The 12,072-nt window shown below is 39.8% G+C and overlaps 1 protein-coding gene across 8 annotated transcripts in view; it reads left to right on the top strand.

The window, feature by feature from the left end:
• vir (VIR_N domain-containing protein) overlaps window positions 1–12,072 on the top strand; it is a 353,139-nt gene that overhangs the window by 47,204 nt on the left and 293,863 nt on the right. The window lies entirely within an intron of this gene.

Here is a 12,072-nt window from a genome sequence, read left to right as displayed (position 1 = left end):
GTGTTCTCATCAATTGTCTCAATTCTGGACATTCGGAGCCCACGCTGCGCATGTTCGTGCTCCACGATGACATTCTCTACCGTCGCAGCTTACGCCCTGAAAGACGAAAATTTTTACTTGTTGCACCATGCCATCTCTGGACGTCAGTTCTTGAGCAGTTGCACGACGCCCCTACTGCAAGCCACCTCGGCGTTTCGCGTACTTACGACTGCGTACAGCACCGCTTCTACTGGCCAGGCCTACCGCTCTGTGCACCGCTACGTTGCAGCCTGTGTGCTTTGTCAGCGCCGCAAAAAACCTGCTGTGCTGCCCACTGGACGCCTTCATCCTATCGATGTGCCCTCAGAACCATCCTTTTGCATCGGTTTCGATCTTCTCGGCCCTTTTCCTACCTCGAATTCTGGCAATAAGTGGATTGTTGTCGCGACTGATTACGCGACCCGGTACGTGATCATGTGAGCTTTGCGCACAAACTGTGCAACTGAGGTGGCAGATTTCCTTATACATGACGTCATCCCCCATCACGGCGCACCCCGGCAGCTCCTCGGTGATCGTGGCCGCACCTTCTTGTCCTGACTAGTTGAAGATCTACTTCGCTTCTGTTCTGTCAAGCACAAGCTTTCCACCGCCTACCACCCGCAGACAAACGGACTGACGGAGCAGCTCAATCACATGTTGAGAGAAATGATGTCTTTGTTCGTTTCTAACGACCGCAGTGATTGGGACAGCACGTTGGCCTTTGTAACGTTCGCCTATAATTCATCCCATCACGAGACCGCTGGCTTTTCACCCTTTTACATTCTGTTCGGCCGCCACCCTTCTTTGCCCTTTGACATGCTGCTTGCTTCCTTCCTCGACGAACACTCCATTAAATATGCTCAAGACGTCTTCGCCCAGGCTTACATGGCATGCCAGATTGCCGGCTCCCAGCTCACTGAATCTTGGGCCACGCAGAAGATCTGGTACGACAGCTGACATTGGGATGTTTGATTTCCTCCTGGATTTGTTGCCCTTGATTGGTCCACTGGACTCGCGGGTCCAGCAGAACGATCCGTGGGTCCACCGGATCGTTCCCACAGTCCCCACGGATGATGTGCATGTGCCCGGCTGAAGCCTTACTTTGCCGCCAGTTCACTTCCCTTATAGTAAGCGCTGACACGGTGCCTTTACACGCGGGAGTTATGTTATGGCGCAAGCAAGTGTGCCGCTATTGAGAAGACGACGATTTGATGTGTAGATGTGGAATCAGTCTTGACAGCCTTCTTGTTTATGCATCGAACTGTTTTTTAAGCTACTTGTGTCCTTGCATTAAGTTTTTAGTGTTGTTTTAGTTGAGTGCTGTTAGATGTGCCCACCTGTGCTGAGCTCGCTAGGAGAATATAATAATGAATCTGATCGTATGACTGATCACATTGTTGACAAGATTATCGTTAACAGGAAGACCTCTGGGGAGCTAAAGAAGCATGTGGACAGCCTTGAGCCTAGTTTAAAGTTTCTGAATGGTCTGGTTGACAAGCTGCACAGTGAAAAGGCCTCACTTGTGGCAGAAAACAAAGCCCTGAAAACTGAAAACTGTTCACTTTCCCGCAAGGTCTCCGAGCTCGAGCAGTACTCTTGCATTAAGAACATCGAGATCAGAAGTACTGTGTCGCTGTATTGCAGACAGTTGGTTAGAAAATTGGATGTCCTGCGACTTCCTCTGATATTGACGTTGTTCATTGAGTCTCTACTAAAGATAAGGGCAAGAATAACGTAATTGCTAGATTCTGTTCTCAAACCAAAAAAGAATGATTTAATCAGCAATGCACTAAAGGCAAGGCTCTGCCTTAGTGACATAGGCAAATATGACAACTTTCCTATATTTGTTAATGACCACTTGACACCACAACATAAGGCACTCTCTTCCAAAGCACTGGTGCTAAAGAAAGCTAACAACTGGAAGCATTTGTGGACGGATAATTGTCAGATTAAGGCTAGAAAGACAAATGAGAGCTGTGTTTGGCACATTGCTGATGAGTCTGACCTTTCTATTTTCAACTGCCTCTATTCTGACCCTTAACCCTTTGAGGGTCAATGACGTAAATATACGGCGCCGCGAACAAGTCCGAAAATGGTCGATGCTGTATACTTACGGCGCCATCTGTACGTTTAAAAAGCGCACCAATTTCCTAACTTTTTCTTTTCTGTCATGTGCTGCCACTATGTGGGAATAGAGGGAATTTTTTTCGGGCGCCTCCCTCTCTCGGTTTTCGTTGCATGGTTTGTTCGGGTTTCGTTTTCGCGAGCGGTTTTGGCTTCTTGCGCTTGCAAAACTGATGGCTATCTCATTACTAATCGCTCAAACGGCGAACGCCTCTTTCTCGCTCGTTCAGTGCTCACAGGGGTGCACATAGGAAGGATGCTGCCATGCATGCATTTCCGCTGCTTTTTTTTTTTTTTGACACTCGCGAAAACTAATTGCCTCTGGTTGGCGATAAGATGAAGATTAGCGGAAGTTTGTCACATGTTTTACTGTTTTGACGGGCACACAACCACACAGTTTTCTTGAGTGCGCGCACCTACGCAGTTCGATTACGTTATGGATGTACATATTAGATATTAGTGTAAGAGCAGGAACATTTGAGTCTTGCGAAATATTCTTGTGTGCGCATTTTCAAGGCCTTGAACTATGTGTATAAAAGTTCATCACATTCTTAATTCTTATAAGTTTAGTTCCTTTTTTATTGTTGTTATTCATGAATGAAGAGTACATATATACCAACGCAAAATATTTTTTTCTCACTTTAAGGTCACCCTAGAAAAATTGCGGTGAATTTTTTTCGAAATAAGTCCCAAGAAGAATTGAAATCTGCAATAAAGAAAATCGACCCTGTGTGGTCGCATATGTTGAAAAAAGTCGACCCTCAAAGGGTTAAATGTGATTACCATCCACCATGGATTCTTACATCTGCACTGAATAAGTTAATGTCACGTGACTACCATTCAATCATTTACTTCAATGCTAGAGGTCTCTGCAAGCATTTTGATGATTTTCAGCACCAGTTTTCGACACTTAACAACACTGTTTCAATAATGTGTGTGTCTGAGACTTGGCTTAGTAATGGTGACAAGGACCTATTCTGCTTGAACTCGTGCTCTTCTGAGTATTCTCACAGAGAGACGAGTAATCACTGTGGTGCAGCTATATTTGTCTGATCTAACATTCCATATAAGCGCTGGCATGACTTGGAGTTGAATATTACTGTGAATCTCTTCCATCTTTTGTATAGACAACAAGAACTTAATGTTTGGCTGCATTTATAGCTCACCTTCTTCTTTAGTTACTGACTTCTGTAGTGCCCTTGATCAAGCTATGTAAAAGATATAATGCACTAATTGTAATGCAATAATCATGGGTGATGTCAACATTAACCTCACGGATACCACTTCATCTAATTCTTCTAGTTATTCAAGCATCCATAGTTTTGGGTATGAATGTTTAATTACTCTCCCTACTCGCTGTGCTAACATTGCTGATAGCACCTTAATTGATCACGCATTATCGAAGTTAAGAGACCCACCTGATGCTGGCATTGTTACCACCAATATTACCGATCACTACCCTATCGTTCTACGCCTGCGCAGTCACTCAACCTTATCAATCTACAGAGTTGTACTTGACAAAGAAATGTTTCTGCGTTGTTTCCTCCATTTCTTCCCACCCATATTTCCGCTCAACGACACTACATGATGCACCAACTGGCCCAACAGTCTATGTTTCTGAGCCTAACTAAAACTGACTGGTTGGAAGTTTTATCATCTAATGATCGTCAAAAAGCTTTTTCACAGTTTTTAACGACACTTTCATCGTATTTCAAATCCAACTCTCAAACTATAATGCACAAAAAAGGTGTCATCATTGCAAATGCCAAGGCGTACGGATAACCTTCTGAAAACAATGTGGTCTTGTGAAAATTTGTATAAAAAAACTAAGCAACAACCTTTCAATACTAAACTACTTGCCCTTTAAAGAAATTTTCTAACTCACTTTCTGCACAGCTGAGAAGTGCGAAGAGGATTCATAACAAACAAGAAATGATAAAATGTGGTATTAACACTAGGAAAAGGTGGGAAATAGTTAACACCTTTTTGAACTGTAACTCTCAGAACATCATTTTGAGAATCATTCACAATGACATGGTATACATTAATTTGCTTGACATTGCAAATTCCTTTTGTGATGCTTTCTTCAATAACACTTCTGAGTCCACCTCACGCTGTTGCATGTCCTTTAACCGTTTACCTCATTCATTTTTCCTTTTTCCAACACCTGATATAGTATTTTTTAATAATGATGACTCTAATGATGCTGGCCTCAATAATATTAACGCTTACCGCATTAAAATGATTGCACAACATATCGCTAACATTCTCTCAGCCATCATTAACCTGATTTTTAAAACCAGTGTTTTTGAGTTCCGATTTTTAAAACCGGAACTCAAACACGGTCTAGTCATTCCCGTTTTCAAAAAAGGTGATCACACACTTGCACAGAATTATAGACCCATTTGCATTCTTCCATTTTTTTAATAAAGTTATTGAAAAACTTATCGAAAAGCATCTGACAAAATATTCAGATAAATTTAGTATTCTTTCCCCTTATCAGTTTGGCTTTCGTAATGGCTTTTCAATCTGGTGCTTATATCTCTTACTGATTATCTCAAAAAAGCGATTGATGAAGGTAAATTTGCAGCCTCGATATTCGTTGACCTATCCAAGGCCTTCGACACAATTAATCACACAATTCTTTGTGCCAAACTTGAAGCCGTTAGAATAACTGGTCTTCCTCTACTTCTAGCCTGCAGTTACTTACAAGATAGAAAACAAGTTGCTAACATTTCTGGGTACTACTCTAAAAAGCTACTACTAACAATGGTGTACCACAGGGGTCCATATTAGGTCCCCTACTTTTCCTAATTTATATTGATCTGCCTAGTTGCCTTTCCTCATCGAAGTGCATTCTGTACGCTTACGACACTACTATATTTAGTTCTAACAATTGTGTAACAATGCTAACAAATGAGCAAAACGAAGATCTCGTGAAAATTTCTACATGGTGTGAATCTAACAAGCTGCAGATTAACCGTAATAAGACCAATTTTGTCGTCTTTGCCTCGCATCAGCGATCGCCTGAGCTCATTCAGTCTCTTTCCATCAAGAATAACCTAATCACTGCAGTTGATCGTTGCACCTATTTAGGTGTGGAATTTGATTGCCACCTTAAGTTTCACTTTCACATAGCTAATGTAAAAAAGAAAATGGCATATGGAACACACGTTTTAATCAACGCACAACTATATTTCTTATTTTCTACTCTCACATCGCTTTATGAACTATAACATTGAATCATGGGGAAACACTTGTAACAGTCACCTGACTTCGTCGCAAGTCATTCAGAATCGAGCTATTCGCCTATAACATTTTCGCCTCGTAGCATTAGCATAAATCAGCTATTACATGCACATAATATTATGAGCGTGACTGATCTTGTTAAAGATAACCTGGCCATATTTATTTTTAGGGCATTAAACAATGATATTCCAGTAACCATCATACCAAAACATCCCTTATTAATATAAACAATACTAGATTTGCAGGCAATATGAACTTCATTTTACCCTTCGTTCGCACCAACTATGGTAAGCAGTCATTACACTTTTCAGCTTTATCTCTCTGGAACACATTATCATTTCCTTTAAAATTGCTCAAACCTCACAGATCTCATACAGAATGTAAGCACTTTCTTTTAGCTTCCTGAGACTTTCCTATTTGAGTGTAGGATGTGCTGTATTTTTTAACTCTAACGTTGTTTTTATATTTGTCTCCCGCATCTTTTTTAAACTTCTTTTTCTTGAGCTCTCTTTGTAGTTTCATCTTTTGTTGACTAATCCAAATCCTTGTTATTGTTTAATGCATTCATCTGCTGCTTTTCTGTCCATTTATGCCTTGTGTCCTAAAAACCTTTATTATAGTAAATTTTACATGTTGCCATTGTTGTTTGTATTATTAATTCTAGTCATCTTGCACAGGAGGTTCCATTTCAGTTTCTAACTGCGGGACCTCCTTCCGTACATACTTATCATTTAATTATCCCCATTTTTGTCATAAATAAGCTGATTCTGATTTTGATCATTGTCTCTCTTGTAAATATTGTAAATACATCTTTATGTGTGGCTTCTGCAACATAACAGTATATGCATTTCACAAACTATAAAGTAGCTGTTTCTGGTATTATTTCGGTTTGATGATTGCCTGATGACATGTAAATATGTAAATATTTTATAATATGTAGGCTTACAATCGTCTCTTTATTGCGCTCATAAGATTTCTTTTCAGCTGTCGGGGGAAAAAAGATAAATGCTGTTGCTAACTTATGAATGTGGTGAAGTGGGAAATTTATAATGTTTCCTCAGCTCTAGCATTACAAAAGAAAATGAAATTACAGGAAAAATAAAGTATTATTATTATTATTGATTTTGGGAATTGAACCCACACTTCCTGCTTCAGAGGTGGAAATGGTACCGATACACGATCGTCTGACTTAAGATGGTGGCTTTTTGACGGAGATTTGCTGTAAATAAAATGAGCCATTATTAAGAGGTTGTTCTGTTGACTTATCTTTATTCTTCTCCAAGCGAATAGATATTGTACTACACGTTTTTTATAATTACACATTCATCATAAGGTCAAAACTGCATTTCAGTTGAAAATATGGTCAAGGCTTATCCACAATTTTTTTATCCCGATGTCCCGTTTTCTCTGCACCTGGCTGCATCCTGGGGAAGCTCTCATTTCTATCACTTATATTCTCATTGTAAACAAAATACGTAATGCAATATGTCTTTAAATATTCTTTTTCCAGTATCTGTGAACAACTATTGACAAGATTTTGAGAAAAATTAATTATGGTTATTTTTTATATTTTAGGCAGTAGGCGATGGTTGTTGTTTTGTCAAGAGGCCGCCAGCTTGCGGTGAAACTTTCTATCCCCAAAGGGCAGTCGAGTAACTATCAGTTCAAGCCTTATTCTTCAGTAGTGTTCATTTTCGTCAAAACAAGGAATTTGAAGCATATTGTATATATGTAGTTTTGTGATACAGCAACAATTATCAGTACAATTGTTGAACAGTCAAGTCCTCACATCCCACAGAGTTTCAAAAGGCTACATGCATTGGTTTAAGAGATAAAAATTCGTAAATGTGGTAAATTTTAAAAAGTGTTGCGAAAATAAAAAATAAATTTCGCAAAAAATTCAATTTTGCACAGAAGTCTCGAGCAGTGACAGCTGACTCTTCTTTCTGTCTATGTTTTACATAGACACAAAAAAATGCATTCTTTGTAGCCGTAGTAAATATTTTACATTGGTTGTGAATTTGTGAGAATGTCTGGTGCATGAAAATATGGCGCCTCCACACTGAATAACTTCGGTACTTTTCTATCGTAAATTATCCATTTGCAAAAGAAACCAACTTTTGTGGTACCGAGAGATAGGTGCACAAAATATGAAATATTCATTGGAATAAAAAATATGAGGTTGCGGACTCGTGTTGATCTCTCATAGAATTGCCCGTCTCCTACAGCGTGTAGCCACTGCCGTTTTTTCCCTTCGCACACCTGCAGTGCAAGACAAGCACAATACAGCACTGGTACTATTCATGTTCCTGCCGTCAAGGAAGACATTGCTGCTCTTATTTTCATGTGACACCCTCTCTGCATCCCATTGGTTGCCATTGTCAGAGCTGTAGCATAGGATCTGCATTCTCAGGCAGAAGTTGGCTTTGTGCGTTTCTTCAAAACTTTCATGGTTTGAAGAAAAGCCTACATTTATTACATTTGTGTACTTAATTACAAGGGTGCACAAATTACTATGCATTGGTATGCTATAAAAAATAAGCTTCCAGCAGCAGCATGTTTCAATCATTCCCGATGACGTAACATGGGTAGCCAATCGGATCGCTCTCCCGGCTGGCATCACTCATCTATGCTATGTAGCATGTGAAGGGGCTGCTGGAAACGCAGGGGAGCAGCGCCGCTACGATCGGTAGCAATGCACATTTTTTTAAACCTTATAATAAATTACATGCTTTATGTGGAGTACTTAAATCCGTCTCCTAATAATCAGAGGGACCTACCCTACCGACTCAGCGTGTCTGTACACAATCGTCAAAATTGTTTCAGGGTCTCTTTAACTCTTTCTTAACCAGGCCCAAATAATTAGATCAATTCGATTGACTGCTTTTCGACATGTTGTTAAACGTTGCCGCTAGCACACTTTCACAAGAAATGCCATGCACAGTAGGAAATGACGAGTGCACTTTTAACTATTGGTGAGATTTTACTGTTTTGGCACATTGGGAACTCTGGAAAAATAGAACTTTGGTAGGAGGTATCGTCGAATCTAGCCTCCAGTGCTCCCAGCACTTTCCCAGTCAAACGCAGAAATTGAGCTTTAGTTGACTCGGAAACATAATCTTTGCATGACAGCTGCAGTGAAGACAGACGCTTCTGTCGGGTTGCCTGATTTTCTGATCTGATGTCTACATTGTTTTAATAATGTCTCAAACATCGGTACATGCTCAGGAGTGCTTGTAGTTTTGATGATTGTGCTCGACCAATGTCAAGGGCAACTTTATTTTTTCTCCGCCGCAGTTTAATTTTATCCACCATCATTTCAACAGCTTATATACAACTCATTATAAGCAATGATTCCTGTCATGTGTTGTTTTTCCTAGCACAAGAGCAACTTTTTATTCTTAAAACTTCTTATGCATGAAAGAAGTGTTTTGTGCCAGCTTTGCTGCCATTGAAGATGGCGAAGTAAGACTGCTGACATATTTTTTAATTTGGGCAGTAAGCATAACACTCTGAATGCTTTAAGTCTATTTAGTGTACTTTGAAGGTTCCTGATTCTGCTTCCTCTGAATTCAATTTTTTAGATACAGGCAATTGTAAAGTGCTGTTAGGGTGATTTCAGTTACAGCAACTTTTTAAGAGGGTTATGTAATAAAGGCGATCCAGGCTATTGAAATGCTTCAGTGAATGCTGTGAGGGAGGAATGGGATTCGTTCCTGCAACAGGCATTGTCTACCAACTCTTGCATTACCTCCACTAGTTCTGAAAAGTTACTTTCTCTCCCCTACCACAATGAAGCTCCCTGAGGCAGAAATTGGTGCAGTATGGCATCTTCTAACACCCTGCATGTAGGAAGCTTTAACTTGATAGTAGAGTGGACTGCATTATTAGGTTCCTTTAGGGGAAGTTAAAGGTTATCACATCTGTGGCAAGTTACTGCACAGTGACTGGGCATGTCGGGACCATGCGGGTACTTATCTTGCACTAGAAGCCAGTGCTGCATGTAACCTTTACCGCTATGCCTTAAACACGAAACTAGTTATCGTTGTGCAGAGAAGCTTACTTGCTGGTTTTTAAAAGGTTCTATTGGGGGTGCTTTCAGATCTGTGACTTAGCTGGGTATATCGGTGACATTGTCTTTCAAAATGCTAGGAGGTGAGGAGATAGGCAGAGAAAACATAAATGATGAGGAGATAATATTTATAGGTCTAATAGGGACAACATGGCCACAATTAGTACATGACCGGGGTAGTTGGAGAAGTATGGGAGAGGCCTTTGCCCTGCAGTGGGCGTAACTAGGCTGATGATGATGATGAGTTTGCACAGATGATTGTGACCGCATGACCTATGTATCAGGCTTCTTTTCTTTATTTGCAATCTCCATACCTGGTGAAAGGCCCTTTAAAATTAACAGGCGCACTCTTACCACATAGTGTGTCATGTATGATACATATGGAACAAGTGCTTAGAACTTAACATAAGGGAAAAAAAAAATTCTGTGGTGATGTATTGGTGAATGCAAGAGAAGTACGTTAACATTACATTGCACCTCTTTGAGGTCTCGGATCCCTGATTTAAACAGCATTCATCACATTGCAAAGCATTGTTCAGGAGCTCACTTGACACACATTCTGCCTCTTTGATTAAAGACATCTTACTTAGCTGGAACCTGTATCATGTGAAATATATAGGAATTGAGATAATATAGGAACAACAAAATATATAGCGGCTGTAATGCTGAAATGAATTCTCAAGGGATTAATCTCCTGAATTGTTTGGCGGCAGCTGATCATGCAGTTTGCAAGAAAGTCATAAACAGGTGATTTTAATGTGAAGCATTCTTTGGCTCATTCCAAGCACTTTGTGGTAAATGGGTTCCTGTCTCGCATTGTCTTTGGCCTCTTGAATAATAATAATAATAATAATAATAATAATAATAATAATAATAATAATAATAATAATAATAATAAGAAGAAGAAGAAGAAGAAGAAAGGGAGAAGTGTCCAATGGTTAGATCAAACCTCGGTCTTTCTGCACAGCCGCTTGATGCTTAAATGTTTAGGTCACATTTGCATGCATACCTCTCGTGGCAACACTATGTAGTAGGTTGAGACAAGTGGCATGCGAGACAGGTCGCATAGCACACGTGAGAGCTCATGTGTGCATGCCAGTTTCCATTTGGCTACAGACCTACCAGTGTTCTTCATGTGCATCATGTCGCATATCAACAACCTTTTATAAAAACGAGAGCATGCCAGTTTCTTCCATTCTTGCCTCATGGCAGCTAGTACTTTGACACACCTTGTTAGACTGCACTGCCCCCAGGATTGGCCCACATTCAATAATCCTTTCCTCGTAGCAGCTAACACTATGTAGAGGTTCTGCGCATTGTATCACCTTTGGGATTGGCCCAAGTCATAGCGAAAAAAGTTGTAACAGTTCTTTGCCAGAGTACAAAAAGATCAGTCGTCATGTTGTCGCCATCATCATTGCCTTGCTGCTATCGTAACCCACATGCTCGCATCACACACACAATTGCTTGCCTTACACCAACATGTTTGTCCATGTGGTAGCGCTCTGCAGAATTCTAACTGATGCTGGATAGCCAGCTACCTGCAAAATGCCTTGTGTAACATTGATTCCCTCAGTGCATAGCATCTGCATAATTTTTTATAATACTTAAAGCAATGCACAAAGAACATCAGGGCTACAGTCCTTATCGCACACATTTGCTCTTTGCCAGTCTACTCTAATATTTTGATTGAAAAAGATGACGAGGGTGACAGTGTGAGGAAAACGATAATTGCTGTATCGTCGCATGCATGTGTGGGTAATTTTTGCAGGATAGCGCACAGATCACTTTCGTTGAGATGGTACAAACTTGGTGGCAAATTTTTATCTTACAGGCTGTTATGTACTATAGCATTACTATTCTTCCTGGGAAAAAATTGGTTGCCACCAGTGCTTACAGTAAAGAGGATGTCAAGCCACTCATGTTCCTAGAGCTAAAGATAACAGCAGCAAGAAAGAGCTCTCCAAAGACGAAAAAAGACATTCTTTCTGCTTGTGTCAAGCTCCTAAGAACTATGCAAAGCAAAATTCCACATGAGAGGATGTACATCAAGGGATGCGGCTGAAATATTGAAGCCATCATTTAGTTAAGGATAGCATTATCAAATTTAATAAATTTGCACTAAGGTAAAGCTGCAAAAAACAGCAAATTATTATGGCAGTGTTTTAAAATTTCGAATAACCCTGGAAGTTCTTACAAGATTTTTTGCAATTCAAAAGTCTTTCTGTATATTTATATACATACCCATAACTAGTTATATACATACCCATAACTGTAAGGCATGCCATATATGATACTTGGCACTTTCAGCTCATGAAATCACAATCATGACATTTTTTTTTTTAAAGGTGAGGTCTATTTCGGTTTTTCTGTCCTAATGAATGGCTTGTCTAACTTTCTCATGAGAAATAAAAAGATTCATGCAAAAAGGAGTTTCAGGCACTTTTTTCTGAAACCGATTTGTTTCTTTGTATCGCTACCTTTCTTTTCTTGTGGTCCTTATTGCTGCTTACAGAAATTTAACAAAGAACAAATAAAAGAACATACAACTTCTTATGAGAAATGGTCTATTGGAAACATAAATGTTTTATTTTCTACAATGAAATATT

This window comes from Dermacentor andersoni, chromosome 1 (assembly GCF_023375885.2).
Source record: "Dermacentor andersoni chromosome 1, qqDerAnde1_hic_scaffold, whole genome shotgun sequence".
Taxonomy (NCBI): Eukaryota; Metazoa; Arthropoda; class Arachnida; order Ixodida; family Ixodidae; genus Dermacentor; species Dermacentor andersoni.
This window is presented reverse-complemented; position numbering and strand designations above follow the sequence as displayed.